Source organism: Sparus aurata, chromosome 4, assembly GCF_900880675.1.
Source record: "Sparus aurata chromosome 4, fSpaAur1.1, whole genome shotgun sequence".
Lineage (NCBI taxonomy): Eukaryota > Metazoa > Chordata > Actinopteri > Spariformes > Sparidae > Sparus > Sparus aurata.
Genome location: NC_044190.1, coordinates 4093706 through 4116478, shown reverse-complemented (window position 1 = coordinate 4116478; position 22773 = coordinate 4093706).

The window sequence follows — 22773 nt, the reverse complement described above, 5'->3', positions numbered from 1 at the left end:
CGAGGATCGCATTTTCATGTCGAAAAATCAGACAGTGCATTTTGACTAATCACCTGAAGACTATTGTACAGTCAAAATGTACTGTCTGCTTCCCTGCTTTACTAAAGGATTTTTAATGACAATTCAGAGTGCCGCAGTGTCCCTTTTTGGACCACTTATCAAGGACTTTAGAGTATAAGCTGACTGTCTTTTCTTCTGCCCAGTCATTTTAATCATGCACCTTAAATAAGCACATGAGATTAAGTGTTTTTTGTACTCGGATCCATGCAGAACTCCCACTTTTTCTAAAGCAAACACTATTTACCTTATGGTGAGAGGGAAGCAGTTTCACCTGAGCCAGGGTCCATCCATCCATCCATCCATTCATCAACTTTCAACCTCTTATCCAAAATCGGGTCACCGGGGCAGCAACTTCAGTAGCGAGCCCCAGACTTCCCTTTCCCCGGCCACTTCGGCTAACTCTGACTGGAGAATCCCCAGGCGCTCCCAGGCCAGAGAAGCGATATAATCCCTCCACCTGGTCCTGGATCTACCCCTAGGTCTCCTCCCAGTTGGACGTGCCAGGAACACCTCCCTAGGAAGGCACCCTGGTGGCATCCTCATCAGATGCCCAAACCACCTCAACTGGCTCCTTTCCACACAGAGGAGCAGCGGCTCTACTCCGAGTCCCTCCCGGATGGCTGAGCTTCTTACCCTATCTCTAAGACCCCAGCCACCCTGCGAAGAAAACCCATTTCGGCCGCTTGTACCCGCGATCTCATTCTTTCGGTCATGACCCATCGCTCATGACCATAGGTGAGGGTAGGGATGAAGATTGACTGGTAGATTGAGAGCTTTGCTTTTCGGCTCAGCTCCCTTTTCGTCACAACCGTTCGGTGAAGGGCATGCAACACCGCACCCGCTGCTCCGACTTACCTGTCAATCGCACGCCCCATCATCCCCTCACTCGTGAACAAAACCCTGAGGTACTTGAACTCCTACACTTGGGGCAAGGAGACATTCCCCACCTGGAGTAGGCAATCCACCGGTTTCCTACTGAGCCAGGGTGCTTTCTTGAATTACTTGTTGTCGCTGTAGAAAGTTGACATCCGTTGGCTCCATCGTAGTTTTATAAAAGCAGACGACATCGAAATCAGAATTTTGCCAATAACCTGTGTATTATAGTGTTCAAGATAGAATAGTTAGTAAGTTGATGATTACAGGAGAATTATGTGCATGATGAAGATCATTAAATTAACAGTTGAGTTATTTTAGAAATACTTACTGCATGCTTTTCTGATGTTGGACATGTTTACAGCTTGTCGTCCTTGTGCAAACCTTAGAAAGTGTCCATGAAGCTGTGTTTTGTAGGAAATAACTTGAAACGTGAAATGCTTAATTTGAACTCTGAACCACAGCATTAAAATACTGCTTTCCGTTCTTAGATATTTTAATTGAGGACACTTTCGTAACATATCCTTGTACAACAGCAATATCATCTTGCACTGCAGCTCCTTTAAACCTTTTACTTGGGTGCTCCTCCATGATTTTCTAAGTATGGAAAGCTCCAGAACATTAAATACTTTTCTGTTTGAACAATGTGTTACTCATCAGCAATTAGCTGACTGATTGGTCACTGCACTGGCAGCCATTTTGACATGAGATAGTACAACAATTACAGGTGTTACCAATGATACTAATTAAGGTTCCATTCCATTCAAGCCAAACAGGGTCAGGGTGCTGCTATTGTGCATGTTGGCTCATTAGAAAAGCTCTGATACACAAATGGAATATAACCTTAATTAGTATCATTTGTAACACCTGTATTTGACCTACTATCTTATGTCAAAATGGCTGCCATGAAAAAGGTCCAAAAGGCCCGTGTGATTTAACTGAGATTGACCTCTTTAGTCAATTCGAGCTTGTAGGGTTTTAAGTACTGAGTTTGTCATGATTTGTTTCTACTTTCTGTTCTATTTTGAAGTTCCTGTCTTGTCTTCCTGTCCTGTCCCTCTGTGATTAAATCATGTGTTTCACCTGTGTTTGGTTGTTTTTTACCTTGTGTTTCTGCACTTTATCAAAATGCCTGTTTGTCCCCTGTGTTAGTGCTCTGTGTTTCTGTGTGTTCTTGCCCTGTGCTGTTTCCCTCCTGCGTTTGTGTTCCCCCAGTGAGTTCCTTTGTTTCATTTGAGCCAATAAATCAATTTTTTGTTTCTCCACTATTCTGGTCTGAGTCTGCATTTGGGTCCAGCCCCTGTAAAGTTTTTGTACTTTTAAACAAATTAGGTCTAGTTAACTCTTTACTGTTTAATTATTTATTTAGGCTATTTATTTATTTTAAAGGGAATACAAGTTGCAATGTGTGGGTTCCAAGCCTAAAATAATTAATGTAATTTGAGTTTTCTTTTTAATATAATAAATAATTAGGAGAAATTGTCTGTAATCCACACAACATAATGCCTGAATATGATATTTTGACATTACAATGTGTATTTTGCCTAAACTAACGGATTAACTCACATCCTCTGACACCAAGGACCACCCTCTGTCTGCGAGCTAACTAGTGCCAAAATTACAGCTTTGAAAGAGGGAAATCAGGAAATTTCAATTGGATTTGAAACACAGAAAGCCGGTCAAAACTATTCACTACAGACAAAATTGTTTTTGTTTTATGGTGTTGTAATGCGGGTCCAAACATAGATGGAGGTAATGTAGGCTACTTTAATGCTGGTTGCCACATACCATAAAACCAAAGAAGTAGTAGAACTGAAATCACTTCCTAGCTTGACATAGCTGAGAGCTGAACAGAGTGAGAAGAGAGTTAACACAAAGAAGAAGAAAAGAGAGTGAATAAGGAAACCAGTGTTTAAAACTTGTATCAGATTTTTCTGTTGGCTGGTAAGAATGTCCTCATACACTTGAAGGAAAACAGTTTTAATGATTCAACAGATTTAGAGTCCAGGTGATGTTTTGATTTATTGAAACAACTTAAAATGTACACAAATGCAATTGCTTAATGGGACAATGTAAATTTGTCCTATTAAGATGAGAAAAAGGAATATTATAGCTGCTGCACAGTGATGGGTCGGGTCTGGGCATTTTTTAGGCAATTCTGAGTAACAAGCAGAAGAATAGGAAGACATCAAGGAAGTTGATATTACAACCTGCATTTAGCATCAGCCATTTTGCAGGTTGCATCATCTGGAAATTGTATTGCAGCAATTGAAAGGTAAAGGTGGCTGAATATTGGGATAAATCACTACACAATAACAACTTACAATTTTTCTATTGGACATTTGAGTATTTATTTACAAAGTAATTAACACACGTCTGTAGTTTGAGATCCACAGAAAAAAATACCACTTCAGTCTACTTTTATACTTACCAAATGAAGAGTATACAAGGTTGATATTACATTACAGTACTTAGTGGATTTAATAGCAAGATCTATGTTGTAGATGAAAAATAATTAGATTACGTTGGATTAATTCAGTACTCTCTCTCAGTCCATTTAGGTGCACTCAGAACAATGAGTCAGCCATGTGTGTGAGCTAGTGATACTTGCATCATCACTGTGCACCCAATTTCTTTCATCAAATTTCTTATGTCAAATTTCTTTCAAGTTACTGTAGTTTCAATCCATCCACGATAGTTCAGGTCAGTATGGTTTATTTTCAGGTTCAACTGTAGATAATAAATGGGAGAGAAAGTTAAAATTTGAGTAAAACAGAACTTTCAGTTTGGACTTGTTACTCAAAAAATATTAAGGAAATTGCATGGTGAAAACGGTAATATGTTGGAAGTACGGCTAAATGAACATTTTGCACAGCTTTTATATAAATATGATGAGAGTACCATCCTCAGTAGTAACATTTAAAACACGTTGGCTATAACCATATTTACTCATCATCTTCAGAATTGATGATGAACTTAGAATATTATCATTGAAGTCTCCCATTAGGATATTACTTACTGTTGCTTGATGCCTTGATTAATTTTTTTGCTGGCTTAATCTCAGTCAGCTTCCAACTTCCAACAACCACGCAGACGGTCCACTCGATTCAGTCTTGAAATTCCCAGAAGGCATTGCTTCATTTTAACTTTTGCAAACAAATGATCAAATAAAAAAATGCAGGTAGATTTGTTTTATTTCAAACCATGTACGTTTTTGAACATCTGAATAAGACATTTCGCTACAAAACAATGCAGACTGATATAAAAGTTTGTGGTTGTAGAGTGTAACCATGACTGTGATATAGAGACTCGTATGTGGTATGTAAATACTGATTAGATTGCTGAACTGTTTAGTGTGAAGTATTGGCAGACATTTGGCTTTCATTTAGCGTAAGAAATGTATTAAAACTTGAAAGGGGGCTGAGTGACACGATCTTGCAGCCACTTTCTGATTGACTGGCTGTCCCAAACAGCCCACGAAGGCCGGCGGCCCCTCTGGCATCTGCCCAAATTCCAGATTAGCAGTCCCTCACTGGTAACAGGTTAGGAAGAACTACAAATGGTATGAACACATTCTCTGGTGATGAAGTGTTTATACTTTAGATTAGGGGGATGCAAAAGAACTTGTAACTGACTTATAGATGATTCAGTGATACAGGCCTCTTTCATTATATAACAAATCATTAGGTAAACATTTACTAATGATTAGTTCATGAATATTTCATAATGAACTAATCAAGTGTGGATTACTTACAACATTTGTGATATGTTAATAGCATTCATCAATAATAATTTCTTATAATCACTTTGATTGGCTCACAATTCATTCAAAATGTATCAACAAATCATTAAGTAATTGTAACTAATGATTTGTTCATGAGTATTTCATGTTAACAAATCATTTGCAGACGACTTACAACATATTTGTGATATGTTAATTTAGTATTGACTAATCATTTACAAAGGTTTATTAATGTTTTGTTCATTAACTAATGTCCTATAAAGGACTTACTAATGATCGTTATTATAAAGTGTTACCAAATGATTTTTAATGACAATTCAGAGTGCCTCAGTGTCCCTATTTGGACCACTTATCAAGGACTTTCGAGTACAAGCTGACTGTCTTTTCTTCTGCCCAGTCATTTTAATCATGCACCTTTAATAAGCACATGAGATTAAGTGTTTTTTGTACTCGGATCCATGCAGAACTCCCACTTTTTCTAAAGTCGGAGTTATTGAATGTAGCGCCACTAGGTGGCGCCTCCTTTTGTTAAGTGGATAATGTAACCTGTACCTAGAAGAAGAGATGTGCTTCCACTCCACCATGCGTAGCAATGCCGCCAGCGGAGTGAAAACTACCCTTTTATTTTATTTTATATTGTGATGTATAGGTGTAGGATCCTCGGCCTACGTGTGTCAAGGCATGTATGCGTGTGATAACTAGTGCCGTAGCGACCTAGCTTGGTATGGTCTTTAGGTTACAGTGGAATATAAGTATGTGCAGAAATCCCACATGTTGCCTGCCGTGTCATCTGAGCTAACCGGAGCTACCGCCACTGAAAGCGGACCATAACCTTCCCCTGCACCGACCACGTTACAATTGGCGCCCGAACAGGGACCACACGTTACAATTGGCGCCCGAACATTATCCCCTGGACCTCTCTTCGCACGCACGGACCGGCCTGCCTTCTACACTTCTACACCCCAGGAATCCGGTGAGTGACAGTTTTCCTGGCTGCGACCATGCCGTGTTGGAAGCTAACTTCTCCTCAAGCTAACTGTGGCTGTGAACACTGGAGTACCGCGCGTCGGCAGCACTGGATATTTGTGCTTTCTGTTGCTTTCCTATTAACTGGACATTAAGGAGAAAACGAACAACCTCCGCGTTCAGTCTGGACAAGAGAAGTCTTTTCACTGCGGGCTAGCTTTGTGAAGTGCTTTCTAAAGATGGCGCCTGCTGAAGATGCCCAGGCCAAGGAGCTCGACAAAAGGGTCTCAGGCCAGGCCTTTGAGGTCATCCTGGCCACCCCAGCTCCACGTGCTAAGGTCAGCTTCCCCCTGTTCCCTCCCAAGAAGACTGACGTCCCACTGGGGGAAAGGCAGAAGAAGCTGGACGCTGCAGAGGAGAGACTTGACCTGATATAGACAGTTGGGTTGTTAAGTCATCTGGTTTATATGACTAACAGATACTCAATGCAGTAAAGAGTTAAAATGTTTATGCATTTGATGTGTTTATGTTGAGTATCTTGCCTTCTATGTTCGCCACTGGTTAGTTTCACACAAGTGGTTTGTTGTAAAGCAAAGAAAAAAGCGGGATTTTGCTGCATACTTTTGCACCTTGTATTTTGAGATATGGCATAACTTTTTGTTTTTGTACTCTGTCAACTGATATGTACATTGGTGTGCTGAGCGTGTTTTCGTAACCGGTGTGTTACGGCTAACTTTTTATGGAGTAATGTATTACGAAATGCTAAGTGTAGCTTGGTTATGTCTTCTGCGGTGTACCGCTTGTCTGGAGTATTACAACTCACTTTTTATGGACTAATTACGAAATGTTAAGTGAAGCTTCGGTACTTGTCATGCTGTGTACGGCTGAGGACAGCCTTATGTTCACCAGGGGGAAATATGTAACAGTCGGAGTTATTGAATGTAGCGCCACTAGGTGGCGCTTCCTTTTGTTAAGTGGATAATGTAACCTGTACCTAGAAGAAGAGATGTGCTTCCGCTCCACCATGCGTAGCTATGCCGCCAGCGGAGTGAAGACCACCCTTTTATTTTATTTTATATTGTAGGTGTAGGATCCTCGGCCTACGTGTGTCAAGGCATGTATGCCTGTGATAACTAGTGCCGTAGCGACCTGGCTTGGTATGGTCTGTAAGTTACAGTGGAATAAAAGTATGTGCAGAAATCCCACATGTTGCCTGCCGTGTTGTCTGAGCTAACCGGAGCTACCGCCACTGAAAGCGGACCATAACCTTCACCTGCACCGACCACGTTACAAAAGCAAACACTATTTACCTTATGGTGAGAGGGAAGCAGTTTCACCTGAGCCAAGGTGCTTTCTTGAATTACTTGTTGTCGCTGTAGAAAGTTGACATCTGTTGGCTCCATCGTAGTTTTATAAAAGCAGACAACATCAAAATCAGAATTTTGCCGATAACCTGTGTATAGTGTTCAAGATAGAATAGTTAGTAAGTTGATGATTACAGGAGAATTATGTGCATGATAAAGATCATTAAATTAACAGTTGAGTTATTTTAAAAATACTTACTGCATGCTTTTCTGATGTTGGACAGCTTTACAGCTTGTCATCCTTGTGCAAACCATAGAAAGTGTCCATGAAGCTGTGTTTTGTAGGAAACAACGTTGTGAAATGCTTAATTTGACCTCTGAACCACAGCTTTAAAATACTGCTTTCCGTTCTTAGATATTTTAAAAAAGGACACTTTCGTAACGTATCCTTGTACAACAGCAATATCATCTTGCACTGCAGCTCCTTTAAAGGTCCCATATTATACTGTTTTTCATCAATTTCACACAGCTGTCAGAGGTCCAACAAATCTGTATTCGATAAGTATTGCCCCAAACACATCCATGGTCCTGAACTCCAGCTGTCTAAAAGTCGCTCTGCTGAGCTCTGTTCACAGCACTGTTTCTGTGCCTGCACCTTTAAATGCTAATGAGCTCCGTCTGTCAACGCCTACTTGGGGAGCCTTGCCTGCTACGTCACTCTCAGGGAGGGGAAGCCCCTTATGCTAACGGTAGCATGCGCCAATGTTTACGGTGGATGTAACACTATGGCTCGCAGAGATTTTTTCGTTCAACCGAACCAATTTGACCCAGAAGTAGAGGCTCCGGAAGAAGTACAGACTCTGCGGCTGCAGCAGGACGTTTCAGAATGGTTAGTTTGGCTGAATAATATTAGTTTGTTTGTATGTGTTGTTACAGCTACTGCCATGTAGCTAATGGCTAACAGCTAGCGAAAGCTGTGTTTGTCTCCAACACAGTCTCCAAACTGTTATACACTGTTCGCATCGTCTCTGTCTCCAGTCTGCACATGTTTCCAGACTTTCTACTGTGACAACAAAGCTCCATCGTAATATTATTAACATTAAACTCGCTTCAAACGCCATTGCATAGCGGACCGAAGCGGAGCTAACTAGTTAGCCAGTTTCAAGCTGACTTCACCATACTCGTCGGCAACTGTAAATGCTATCAAACCGCGGCGACACTTATCGCTGGCTCGGGTGCAGTTGCTGGGTCCAGTATGGTTGAGACTGATCCTTTTAAGAGGGTCAGGGTCGAGACAAAGCCAGCTTTGTACTGACCCTCGTTACTGAAGCAGTCCGACGTGAGGTGGTTAGCACACACATACAAGCTAACACGAACCGCAGCCAGCACATTGTCATTAAAAATGAAACACGACCACTGTCTCTTCTGTTGTTCTGTAGCTGGGACAGAATATAAGCACTTCTGTTGATTTATACACCAACAACAGAGCAATTGCGTGTCTAGCTCTGAGCGACAACGTTGTGAAACACTGCTGTCTGGTGAGCACACACATACAGCACTTTGGGAACTGCTGTGGGTACATTCCCATTAAAAATAAAATCCATCCATTGAGTCCTCAAGACCCCCGATGAGGGAGGTTTAAAAAGACTCTGGTGCTCGTTAGTGCAGCGAACAACAGAGCAACCGCTTCTTCCCGGTCGTACATTCGCCATTTTCTAACCAAGTGGAAAAAAATGGCGCAGTTTAGATAATTCTTTCGGGTGTGGCAAACCTTCACCTGGGGCGGTGCCACCAACCTAGGGGGACGCGTCACCGACAGACTATCTTCAACTGGCCTGTATAAGCACACATTTTCTAAAGGCGGAGAAAGCAAAAAAGGGAGAGAATGAACTTTTTTCATACCAGGGGGGATTGTAGACAGGCCGGAGATGCATATTGTTGATAGAAAACCGCTCTAAGGTGTATTTTGCATAATATGGGACCTTTAAGCCTTTTACTTGGGTGCTCCTCCATGATTTTCTAAGTAGGTAAAGCTCCAGAACATTAAATACTTTTCTGTTTGAACAAGGTGTTACTCATCAGCAATTAGCTGACTGATTGGTCACTGCACTGACAGCCATTTTGACATGAGATAGTATGACAAATACAGGTGTTACAAATTACCGTATTGACCCGAATATAGGACGAGGTTTTTTTCGATGTAAATTATGTGGAAAAAGTGGGGTCGTCTTATAATCGGGGTCTAACCGTTGACACATGCTGATAGTTGTCTGGGTCGCTACACGACCGCAACAGCAGAGGGCGCCAGCTTATTGTAGAGACGTCAGTGACACTGTGGCTGCGGTTATCTGTCAATCACAGCGGAGAGGAAGTGACAGGAGATGAAAAATGGAGAGACGCGGTGATTTTACAGAGCAAAGTGGATCAAAAGTGGGGCAAGTTAACAAACATCTGAGGCGGAGCTATGATGCTGATTTTAAGATAATGGTGATCAATGCAGCGGAGGCGCTAAACAACTGTCAGCCAGCCAAGAAATATGGAGTTACGGAGTGTAACGTCCGAAGATGGCGGGTCCAAAAAGATCGTCTGAAAATGCTAACAGTAAGAGAAAAGCTTATCGTGGTCCTCTAAGCGGCTGCTTCCAAGTGACTGACAGGAGGGTATGTGAGTTTGTTATTTAGAAACGAATTTTGGTTATCAGAGTCTTTTTCTGAAGATAAGTCTAGAAAAAAGGGGTCGTCTTATAATCAGGGTCGTCCTATATTCGGGTCAATACGGTATACTAATTCCATTCAGGCCAAACAGGGTCAGGGTGCTGCTATTGTGCATGTTGGCTCATTAGAGAAGCTCTGCTACACAAATGAAATATAACCTTTATTAGTATCATTTGTAACACCTGTATTTGACCTACTATCTTATGTCAAAATGGCTGCCATGAAAAAGGTCCAGAAGGCAGTGGTGCCCCCAGAACATTTTCATAGGGGGGGCCAGATGGGGCCAGTGAAAATCTTAGGGTGGCACACCAAAATGGTCCTTCTTGCAGCAACTCAGATTCAGCTCCAGTCTGTGGCTGTGTATTGCATTCCCCTTGACTCTTTTTCATTAAAAAGACAATATGCATCCAACACATTTACCTCAAGTTTGAGAAACACACAAACATTTCAGAAAAACACAAAAATGTTGTTTCTTCTTCTGCTTCTTGCGCTGACTTCCCGTAAGACTGCACGCCTTTCAGCAAATTAGCACCCCCACGGCTGGAGATTTGAATTACAGTTCCCTATTGACTGCCAAAAGGTCCATGTGAGATTGACCTCTTTAGTCAATTCGAGCTTGTAGGGGTTTAAGTACTGAGTTTGTCATGATTTGTTTTTACTTCCTGTTTTATTTTGAAGTTCCTGTCTTGTCTTCCTGTCCTCTCCCTCTGTGATTAAATCATGTGTTTCACCTGTGTTTAGTTGTTTTTTACGTTAGGTTTCTGCACTTTATCAAAATGCCTGTTTGTCCCCTGTGTTAGTGCTCTGTGTTTCTGTGTGTTCTTGCCCTGTGCTGTTTCCCTCCTGTGTTTGTTTTCCCCCAGTGAGTTCCTTTGTTTCATTTGAGCCAATAAATCACTTTTTTGTTTCTCCACTATTCTGGTCTGAGTCTGCATTTGGGTCCAGCCCCTGTAAAGTTTTTGTACTTTTAAATAAATGAGGTCTAGTTAAGTCTTTACTATTTTTATGTTTAATTATTTATTTAGGCTATTTGTTTATTTTAAAGGGAAAACAAGTTGCAGTGTGTGGGTTCCAAGCCTAAAATAATTAATGTAATTTGATTAAATAAGTTCTCTTAATATAATAAATAATCAGGAGAAACTGTCTGTAATCCACACAACATAATGCCTGAATATGATATTTTGACATTACAATGTGTATTTTGCCTAAACTAACGGATTAACTCACATCCTCTGACACCAAGGACCACCCTCTGTCTGTGAGCTAACTAGTGCCAAAATTACAGTTTTGAAAGAGGGAAATCAGGAAATTTCAATTGGATTTGAAACACAGAAAGCCAGTCAAAACTATTCACTACAGACAAAATTGTTTTTGTTTTGTGGTGTCCAACGAATACACATTTGAGTATTTATTTACAAAGTAATTAACACACGTCTGTAGTTTGAGATCCACAGAAAAAATACCACTTCAGTCTACTTTTATACTTACCAAATGAAGAGTATACAAGGTTGATATTACATTACAGTACTTAGTGGATTTAATAGCAAGATCTATGTTGTAGATGAAAAATAATTAGATTACGTTGGATTAATTCAGTACTCTCTCTCAGTCCATTTAGGTGCACTCAGAACAATGAGTCAGCCATGTGTGTTAGCCAAGGCGGTCCGCATCATCACTGTGCACCCAATTTCTTTCATCAAATTTCTTTTGTCAAATTTCTTTCAAGTTACTGTAGTTTCAATCCATCCACGATAGTTCAGGTCAGTATGGTTTATTTTCAGGTTCAACTGTAGATAATAAATGGGAGAGAAAGTTAAAATTTGAGTAAAATAGAACTTTTAGTTTTGACTTGTTACTCAAAAAATATTAAGGAAATTGCATTGTGAAAACGGTAATATGTTGGAAGTACGGCTAAATGAACATTTTGCACAGCTTTTATATAAATATGATCAATGAGAGTACCATCCTCAGTAGAAAGATTTAAACACGTTGGATATAACCATATTTACTCATCATCTTCAGAATTGATGATGAACTTAGAATATTATCATTGAAGTCTCCCATTAGGATTTTACCACCTTCTTCCTTCTCCAAATCATTGATAAGACATGATAGGTTCCTCTTGAACATTCTTATTGGGTATGTGCTTGGCAGTGGCGGCTGGTGACTGAAAAAATTGGGGAGGACGGGAGGAAAACCAGTCCACGGTGTCATGTTATTTTATACAAGTCAACTACTTAACCCTACTTTCTTATATTCAATGAAAACTAAGCAATAAAACAATGACTTACAAGACTTCATTGAATGGCTAAATACAAGACTAAAAATTAATCATATTTGTATCCTTTCCAGGATTCGTACCCCAGTCCCCTGTATGACAAGCCACTGCGCTACCTCGTGTACTACCTTAGCACTCAACATTCACCTTTGACGACAGTGACTTTGTTGCTACTCTGTATTGTGTGCTCTGTAACTGTGTTGCTGTCCCGGTCGTGCCGCTAACGTTATGTCCTCCAGCAGGACGAACGAAAGAAACGAAAACTATGAATTATGTTTCTGACTGCTTCTCGCTGATTTCTCCGAACAGTTTTTTTTTTCTTTCAGAAATGTGCTTATATTTCCTTTGAAACCTATTCCAATATCTCCATATTTCTTGTCCGAGCATGGCTGCCAGTGAAAGCTGTAAAATGAATAGAAGTATTTTTGTTTACGGTTGTATACATAAATCCGGCGAAACACGGAAGTAAAGCAGCGCCGCCATTACTGCGGTGTTTTCCTGCTAAGGAAGTAGCGTGTTGGTCCCGTAGCGGTTGTTGAAGACGTTAGCTGTAGATGCGAAAATGTTCTTCTATTTATTTTACAATTTATTTATTTTTTTAAACGTATGCTGTTCAATACTGCCGGGAAGAACATGTTGTGAGACCAGGCGGCAATTTGGGACAGGCGATTAATTCCTCCCTCTCAAAAATCTGGGATGAAAATGTCACAAACTTACCCAGCTTCTCTGTGAATTCTCCGGCATCCTGCTGGGCAATAGTTGTCTTCTGCAAGTGAAGTTGTTGCGGCGGAGGAAACGATTCAGCCGACCAGCACTCGCTGCAAACTCCTCATCTCTGCTGTCACTCACGGTGGCGGACATTTGTTTCTCCATCGCCCTGATCATTTTGGGGGACACTCTCTCCTGTCGTGCCCGTTTGCTGATAACTCATCCCCGCATGTTTATCTCAGGCTCCTCGCTAGCCTTCTTCCTCCCTCCAGCAGGCAGCCTGGTCCTGCTGCTGTCCTCCTCGGACAGACGCTGAAGCTCAGTTTCTCTCCCTCTCTTGGGGTCGACAGAGAAACATCTAGCGGCTGCTTCTCCCGAGTTTTCCTCTGCATATTTTACGACAGAAAGTTTGAATTTGAAGTTGTACTTTTTTTTTTTTTGCTGCACAGGAGCCATGGTGATCATCAATGTGATACTGACTGACAGAAAGCAGCACAACACGTGAAAAAGGCGAAGAAGAAATAACGTGCAGTGTCAGTGGTCACGTCTCCTTCTTTAATAAAAAATAATAATAATTAGACCCGACATTTATTTGGCACCGGCGGTTATTTATCAAAATATACACCTGAATCCGGCGTTTAAAGTCACCTGACATTTTCACGAGCAGGAGGCTTCCATTGAAAATCCATTAGAGGGCACCGGCAGGTCACAGTCCGCAGCCACGCAGTAATGGCGGCAGGCAAGATGGCGGCGCCCATAGATTTCGCCCAGGATTTGTGTATAAATGTGAGAATGAAATTTAGGAACTGTTATTGGATTGACCTGCTGTCAATCTTGAATTCTGGTTGCTGATTGGTAAGGGAGGACGTCCTCCCTTAGCGCGTCATTTTACGTGTCTTAGCCAATCATAGATCAGCATGAAAAAATCCTTAATGCACTGCGCAGTGCTGCATAAATCGTGATGCATGCTGGTTAAAATGTGTCCACGATGACCTGGATGGGAGTGGTTTCTGCTCCGCATCTGATGTCACATGACCTTAAGTCATCGCGGGAGCGAGGCTGCTGCAGAGCAGTCGCGCCGTTGCTCTCCAGGTACTGCGCGACCCCAGACCCACCTTCATGACGTCAGGACTTTGCCCTAATTGGCTCTCATCTACGCTGACGTATACGACGTGTGTTTCGATGAATTTCCATATCCATAAGGCCTCTGCCTCTTTTCTACTCAAATATCGAATACTTTCAGATCAGTAGCAGCCGTGTGGCTGCACCTGTGGGATAGTCACCATGAATAAACCTATAAAATCCTTCATGTAACGCAACAACCCTGAAAGATGTCGTCAATAAACTGCTCAGTTCTGTCAGCTTGTGGTGATGATGGAGAAGTGGTTAACTGCTGTGTCCAGTGTTATCTGTACTATCCACTCTTATTAATTAACCCTTTCTGTTCCCGTCACATTAACAATACAAAGAATTATCCTGAGCTATTCTGTGTGTGATGAGATGGCACAGCGGGACAAGGCATCTGATTCAGTCATTTGTTCTGATTATTGTATTTCATTCATTCAGTGAAATGTATTTAATTCATTGTGAAAAATGTTGCTATAATAAAATGCTTCATCTTATGTGTCTACAGTTATGCTTATTTGTTAAATGTAGTCAGCAAATTCCCCTCAGCTGTGATGTAATCATGCACGTAAGCACAGTTGTCATCATAATAATTAATAACTGTTGTAATTGTATTGTATTGTTATTAGGCAAGACTAACTATAATTTACCAGATAGACACAGTTCAAATGTATTTAATGGTGACATTACAAGGAAAACAGAACATGATCATTTACAGTAAGACAACATTTAGGCTCTTCATCTACTCTTGATGAGTCACTGTGTGACCGTTTGAAGTGAAGTAATTACAAAATATCCAAATTTGAAGTTGTTATTGTGACAAAGCTGTCACATTCTGGTGTCTCTAAATATGAACTGTCCTTCTGTATACACACACACACACACACACACACACACACACACACACACACACACACATACATATATATATATATATATATATATACATATACATATATATATATATACATATACATATATATATATATATATATATATATATATATATATATATATATATATATATATATATATATATATATATATATATATATATATATATATATATATATATTAATCAGATGAATACATCTGGATGCAACACAGCAGCAGTTCCACTGCTCTGTTCCCTCAGCCCAAATGTTTTTGTTGACTAATATTTTGAACATCTCAGATTGAATAATTTCTGAAGGAGATTAATATGAGAAAAAGGCCAGCAAAGTTCCCATAGCATCAGGTAAGAAAACTGATCGCAGTCGTTGTTGATTGTAATCAAACATGAATGGAATTTCAATTTCCTCCACTTCTTCGCCGACGAAGAAGGCAAACACCGCAAGCTCAGCCAAGTCACGTAACGTCTACGGGAAGAGAGAGTGTCCGACTTCATAGCAGCGTTTGTAGCCCCGCCCCTGCTGTCGCCAGCAGATCTTGCTGATTCAGTCAGGCAGCAGGAGGTCAACTTGAACGCGCCTAATGGAAGGAGATCCCTCCCCCGGAGGACAGAAGCCCTCCGTCCTCCTCTAGCCCCCACCTTCCTGCTCCCTGCTCCTCTCACAGTCTGCTCTGTCTCCTCCGTCTGCAGCTGTCGCTGTTCAACCGTTTTTACGTGGATTTTCTTCCAAAGAAGAAACTTTTTTATGATATATATATATATATATATATATATATATATATATAGATATAATATGATATATATAGATATATATATATATATATATATATATATATATATATATATATATATATATATATATATATATATATATATATATATATATATATATATATAAATATATATATAAATATTTATTTATATATATCTATATATATATATATATATATATATCTATATATTTATAAAATATTTTATAAATATTTATATTTATATAATATTTTATAAATATTTATATTCATATAATATTTTATAAATGATACTGAGATTTAGTAATGATTTATTTCAACCAGTTACTCTTTCTTAAAAAAAATTGAAATTGATCTTCCTCTTGCCTCTCAAAAATAGAGGAGGACCAACCTCCTCTGCCTCTATGGACGAGCCTCTGGTGCTTGGTCTGTATAAAAGAACAACATTCAATTCATTATCAGGGAACTTGATATGTAAACATTCAATGTTGCAAACTGGATAACTGACTTGTGCTTTCACATTTGCTCTGCAGTATGCACCTACACCACCGCTGGACTGTTGTTTTAATTGAAAAAGCACGTTGTTACTGTTGTCATAACTGCTGAACCTTGGTCTATGATGTAATACAAACCCAGGGATTTGTAGTGGATCAGTGTTTTCATCTGCGTGCAGCCATGTTTCTGAAAGAAAAACACAATTAGCATCAATTAACCAATCATCTGCAATCAAGTCTTCTATATGTGCTTTCAAACTTTGAATGTTATGCAGAACCATTTTGAAAAACTGATGTAAACATGCAGGATTATCTCCCACTTCAATGACTTGTGGCATGTTGCTCATAGCATTTAGAATTTTACCATTGCAATAAATGGCAGATTCTTTAAAATCTTCAATGATAAGTCCTTCGATGGAACTGAATCTGCTTAAAGCAACATAAGCTTGCCCGGGTGCAAATATCTTCTTTAGAGAAACAACTGCATTGTCCACTGTTAAACCTTGCATTTTATGCACAGTACAAGGCCAAACAAAGGGGAAATAGTCTTCTTTTGCCTCCACGGTTATTGACTTGATCTTCCTCTGGCTTTATAGGGGTTGCATTTTGTGGTATACATGGCCTGCGAAACACCTTAGACCTTTGGTTCTGTCCAATTTTTGGATTATCAAAGACAATGTAAATTGCATTTGGAAAGCATCTATCATCACTGTCAATGTAAGCAACAGTTCCAAAGGCTCCATTTGTCAAACCATCTGACACACATCTATTTCTAACCAACATGACACGAGCACCTACGCCCAGAGAAAGAGATTTCTTCAACCAGGTATTGAATACATTTGAGTGGTGGCCGATTTTCTCTTCCAATCTTCCAGTTTTAGCATTTCTTTCAAAATCTTGAGCTTCAATCTCCATTATGTCATTACAGGTTTTACTCAGCATTTCTGCATTGTAAATGTCAACTTCATTATTTGTTGCAAAGATGTGGCTAACATTTTTCTCTTCTCCCGTTATAACATGTCGATACCAGCTTCCAGCAATGGTTCACCCTTCTTCAGTTTCCTTATTCTGTTTAATAATTCAACAAATGATACATCGTTTTGCCTGACAATTTCTTGAAGTTCGATAATGGCAAAATTATCTGCCCATGAATTAACCAGATGCGATTCATCGTAAAGTGGCTGATTTCTGCAAGGTGGAAGTTGATAGAAGTCACCAACAGCAATGATGCATACTTTACCAAATGGTGAATAATCTCCCGTTTGTTTTATTTGTCTGAGACGTCCATATTGTATTGCCTTTATCAAATGACTTTTTCAAGTTCCTGCAGAACCTGTTTTGAAAACATAAAAAGGATCTGGGTTATCACCATGGCATTTGGCTAGGCACCATCGTCTTATTTGGTAGAAAGCTTTCCGTTGGAAGTCATTCAGTGACCGTAAGAGACTAAGTGCATCATCTCTTGACATGTCACATCTGGTCTTTTCAATAAGAACTGCTACATCATGATTTATCATCAGATCAGTAATCATATCAACATTTTCCTCTTCATTCAAGTCTTGTTTCTGGATTTGTAGGATCTCTTGGCATTCCAAATGCTCAAGTTCGGATTCAGGGCATATCTATATCACATTTTCAAATTTTCAATTTGTCGATTTTCTCGGATTCTTTTTCAAACAGACATCTATTTCCATCAACTATAGACTGGACTGAATGATAATTTCCATCAATATCTAGTGTTCCAAATGTATAGTAGTCTTTATATGACTTAAAAGGTGATGGTTTCAGATCGGAATCATTTCGATGCGGTAAGAAAAGCTGTAAAATACTTTGATGATACTTTTCAGGATCTTTAGTTGGAGACAGTCTTGCATATCTGACAACAGCTGGTGGAGTTCTAGTTCTTCTTATCATATAGCCAAAGTCCTCCTTCAGTTTCACAATGTTATCATCATTTTCCACGTTGGATGGATTTACTTCAGATTTTGACAACTCCCTGTATTCTGAAGCAAAACTTGCAAGACACATGTTTTCCAGGTTTTCCTTGTTTGGTCTATTTCGATATCTGTCTGACAAGCTGACCATCCACAATTCTTTGTCACAAATGCTTCCCTCTTGGGTCTGTTGTTGCAATACATGCAGTGGTTTACTCATTTTCACAGGATTTTCTCCTGTTGGGATGAACCGTACTTTTTGTGAGCATTTTCTAAGCGGCATGCCAGTCAATCTGTACACAGCTTCTTGAGCACATACTTCTCTGTTATGGAGATAGATTGTACCAAGTTCTTTCAAGGCTTGTTTTGCATCATGGTTTTAATTTCTTGCCTCCTTTTGTGTTCATTCCAGGAGTAATCCCATTTCTCTCTCAGCCTTTACAAACTGTACAACGTCCTTGTCTTCAGCCTTGTCAATCTGTGGAGAGTTTTCTACCCAAAATAGGCAATGAGCATGAGGAGATCCTGTGTTGAAACTCGATGCGATAGAAATAGTCCTTTATCTTACCAATTGGGTTTGCATCAGAAAAGATAACTTTGTTTAAAAATGTTTGAAAACGATGATCAAACATTCTAGCTACAGTTACTGGATTTCTTTTCAATAAATGATTCTTTTCCAGCCAGTCCATTTCATCAATATTCTTATTGATGCCTTGTTGTGTCATAACTGTCTGCAGGATTTCCTTGTATCTCATTTCAGGACAAGAAAAAGAGCAGAACCAAGTTGGTATGCCCAGTTGTCTCAGCATTGCAAATAAATCTTTTTGTACAGACTGCCAGAAAGGAGGCGTTCCACGGAACGTAAACAGTTGTATCCCTCATCAAATTTTAATATCTCTTGAAGAGATTCTTTATTTGTCAATGTGCTTGCAGTGACATCCCTAAAGCTGTTAGAGAACCCTTTCCTCAAAGCAATTGAAACATTTGATAAAATCTGTTGAAGTTCAGAAATGTATTGAGAATAGAATACATAGTCTATATTTTGCGCAAACCTTCCATCAGCATTTAAGATTCAGTGTTTCAAATAATTTGCAAGTGTAATTCTTATTGGCCTTTCATCATAGAAAGTCGGCCCTCCAGTTGGAAATAAGGATGGAAAACATTTAGCTTCATTTGATAGATCTTTCAATAACTGGACAGGATTATTTCCTTCAGTTGGTGCAAGACAAAAGATGTCGTCAAAGTGATGATCCAAAATTTCTTGGCCAATGTTAACAGGTTGCAAACATGTATCCAGAAAGATTCCTTGTTGTTGCTCAGTGTAAGTCAGATCCTCCTCAACTTCATTGTCTTCATGCACACCGGAGTCATCTCTTTCATCCATGCTATTATTTTCCAATCCATCATTTTCAATTGGCTCATCTTCAACTTCAAATTCATCTTTCACTTCTTCAATTTTCTCAAAAGGGTTAATCCATTGATCATTGACTACTATATCTGCATACCACTTGTTGTTTTAAATCAAATACTCCAAAGCAATTTTAACATGTTCTGTTCTAACAAACTGATATTGATAATGGCATTTGTATGATAATCTTCTTTTAAGTTTTATCTTCAAGTGAAACTCTCACCAAAATGCAACCGAGGCTTTATTTGGGATTGAATATGAGTCAAACCTTCGGGTGAAAGCATAATTACGACGAAAGAAGCATTTTTAAGATTTACCGTAGTTTCGGTTTTGGGCACGTTAATTTTGAACGGGAGTGCTAGGGGCATGATACGCTAGCGTCAAAATCGCTATTTTTAGAACACTAAAACGGCTCGACACAACAAGAAACTTTGCTCGTAGCATCACCAGGGTCTCTACTCATGAACACGAGCATTGAGAACATTGTTTGTGTACGCAAAGTGTATGAAAAAGAAGGTTTTTGAACTACTCACCTTAGCTGCTGCATCTCTGGCGCGCGGCCGTCATGGCAGACAAAAAGTGTAGATCCCCAAGTGGGACCATCCGGAAGGAGAGTAATGGTGGGACGCTCCTCAAGCTTAGTTCCATATGAATGCACAGATAATTCATTGTTTTGTCATTAGCGAATAGCAACATTGACATCCACGTTGAAAAGGGAGCCTCATATTACAAGCAATACTACAATCAGCAGCCAGAAAAGTCACGTGATGTCTCGCGTGGATAGTTGTTGCCGGAAGCCAGTATGCTACCAGTGACCTGAGAGACACAAACACAGCACACACCGAGAGAAGACACCTGAAGACATGGCTGGGTATGAAGAATACGATTTAATGGGCAAGGTGTTCAAGTTCGACGGACGTCCGTACCTTTTCGAGCCCGAGCTTACGGACGAAGAGATCCAAGAGCTTGACGAAAGGGCGAGGAGAGAGAGAGAGGAGCCACAGGATCTACACTACGCGCCGGAGATGCAGCAGCTAACGTGAGTAGTTCAAAAACCTTCTTTTTCATACACTTTGCGTACACAATGTTCTCAATGCTCTTGTTCATGAGTAGAGACCCTGGTGATGCTACGAGCAAAGTTTCATGTTGTGTCGAGCCTTCTTACTGTTTTAAAAATAGCGATTTTGACGCTAACGTATCATGCCCCTAGCACTGCCGTTCAAAATTAATGTGCCCAAAACCGAAACTACGGTAAATCTTAAAAATGCTTCTTTCATCGTAATTATGCTATCACCCGCAGGTTTGACTCATATTCAATCTCAAATAAAGCCTTGGTTGCATTTTGGCGAGAGTTTCACTTTAAATAAAATAAAACAGCCTAAAATAAAATGAAACAAAACATTTAACAACATTCAACCACTTCCTCAAAGGCTAATATAAAACAAAGTGATGTTAAATCCAAAATAAAAAGGCGACCGCATCTAAAACTCTGTCAGTGATTTTTATTACGGCCGCAGCCGTGTTACTTTTTTTTTTCCCCCAGAAAATGTCTGCTTCCTGTTTTCTCCCCTGTTGCCATGGTGAATCACAGTATCGGAGCTCCATTGATGATGGCTTTTTACTAGTTGTCAGGCACGAGCTCAACTCAGAGTTAACATACTCAGAGTCGACTTACCTAAGTCAGATCAGCTGGAACTGAAAACTCAGAGTTACAGGGTAAGTCAACTCAGAGTTCAGGTTTTGACTCCTGACTCCTTCCTGAAACAGGCCCCAGGACTATTGGCTTGGGTTTACAGCTGAGGTAATCTGGCATGAGACTGGACCTTTGTGCAAAATTTGGTTAGCTTTCACCCATGGTCCTGTCCAAGCTATTTGTTTTTATGTAATTTAGAGGCTTGCTGTGATGCCACCATCAGGGGTCCGTTTCACAAAGCAGGTTTAGTAAAAACTCTGAGTCTGTTAACCCTGAAATGAGGGAAACTCTGAGTTTTCCGTTTCACAAAGGGAGGTAACTCAAACCAGAGAAAGAGGGGTAACTCTAGCCTGTTTCACAGAGAGAGGTAACTTAAGCTCTCGGTCAGTTACCATGGTAACATACTCTATGAACCTAACCTGGTCGGGACCAGGTTTTTCTCAACAAACCTCGAGTTTCTCTCTGTCTCCGCCCTCTTTCAGCCACACACGGTATTTGATTTCCTCATTCATTCAGTCAGCAGGCGAGTTTTGGCGTAGTATAGTTCTGCCGTCTGTTTTTTGAGAAAATCATTGCAAAAATCAGTCAGTAGGCCTACATTAAAAGTTATATTAGGTGGCGACTATTTTCACTACCATGGCATGTCCTTTTGATAATGATCCTGTGGATGAAGGTGCAGCATTACTGCGCAGAGAATTAAATATTCGTTGGGAGATGATTATCAGACCATGCAAAGATGTTCTTGCATTTCCAGACAATTATCTTTTTGAGCGGTACCGTTTCATGTCACAGTCCATCATTTACATACACAACCTGATCCATCCTTACATTTCCAGCATTACCAACCAAAGTCATGCTCTCACATCCCAGCAGATATTGTGTGTTGCGCTGCGTTTTTTTTCGTCGAAGATGCAGAGCACTTGAGCAAGGCAACCGAATGCAGAGCGGTCAGAAAAGCTTGCCTCGCCCTGAAACGGCTACTACCCATCTTTATCATTTTCAGCTCCTCTGCCTCAGCCCCTTAATATTTACTTTACAATGTAAAACATGATCAAAATGAGGTACCCCCATGAGATTATGCCGAGGTCTAATGTTTTTATGTTTCATCTTAAGTTGCTGCCAAGTGCGCTTCTCCCCCGCGGGATTGCACCTAAATGAAATAAATTAATAGGCTGCCACTAAAGCAGTTTTCCAATTCCAGTGGGGTGAAAAACGTAGCCCTCCTCTTCCCTGTTGCCATGGTGACTCGTCGAATCGGGGCTCCATTGATGCTGTCTTTAATACTTGTGGTGCACGCGCTTAACTAAACTACTCTGAGCTGATCAAACTAACTCAAACCAGCTGTTCTGGAACCGAAAACTCAGAGTTTCCTATCTCATAGTGGTTTCACACTGCCACGGTTCTGGTTCTGGCACTGGTTCGGTTCTGGAGTCTCAGAACCTTGGTGCTGTCTGGCGAACCAGCCCGCTTTCACACCAGTTTAAGTGGAACCAAAGTGGGAGGACGTCATTCCGCGTCACACAGGCGGAAGTATAACACAGCAACAGCAAAATGGCAGGTCGTGTGGATTATTTACGAGCGTTTGTTTTGTCATAGCAGCTATTTGCTCACATCCAACACACCAACATGCACCAACTGATGATGATAAGACGTAGAAGACGATTACGTTTAAGGCGAATGGTATGTAAAAAAGTATATTTATATGTTTAACATTATAACGGTTATGCAGACGTAGCTAACGTTGGCCTGGCTATCTGTTAGCCTACACCGTATCTAACAAAGCATGGGAAGAAAACATAAATTTAATGGAACTTTTAACTCTACAGGCAATCA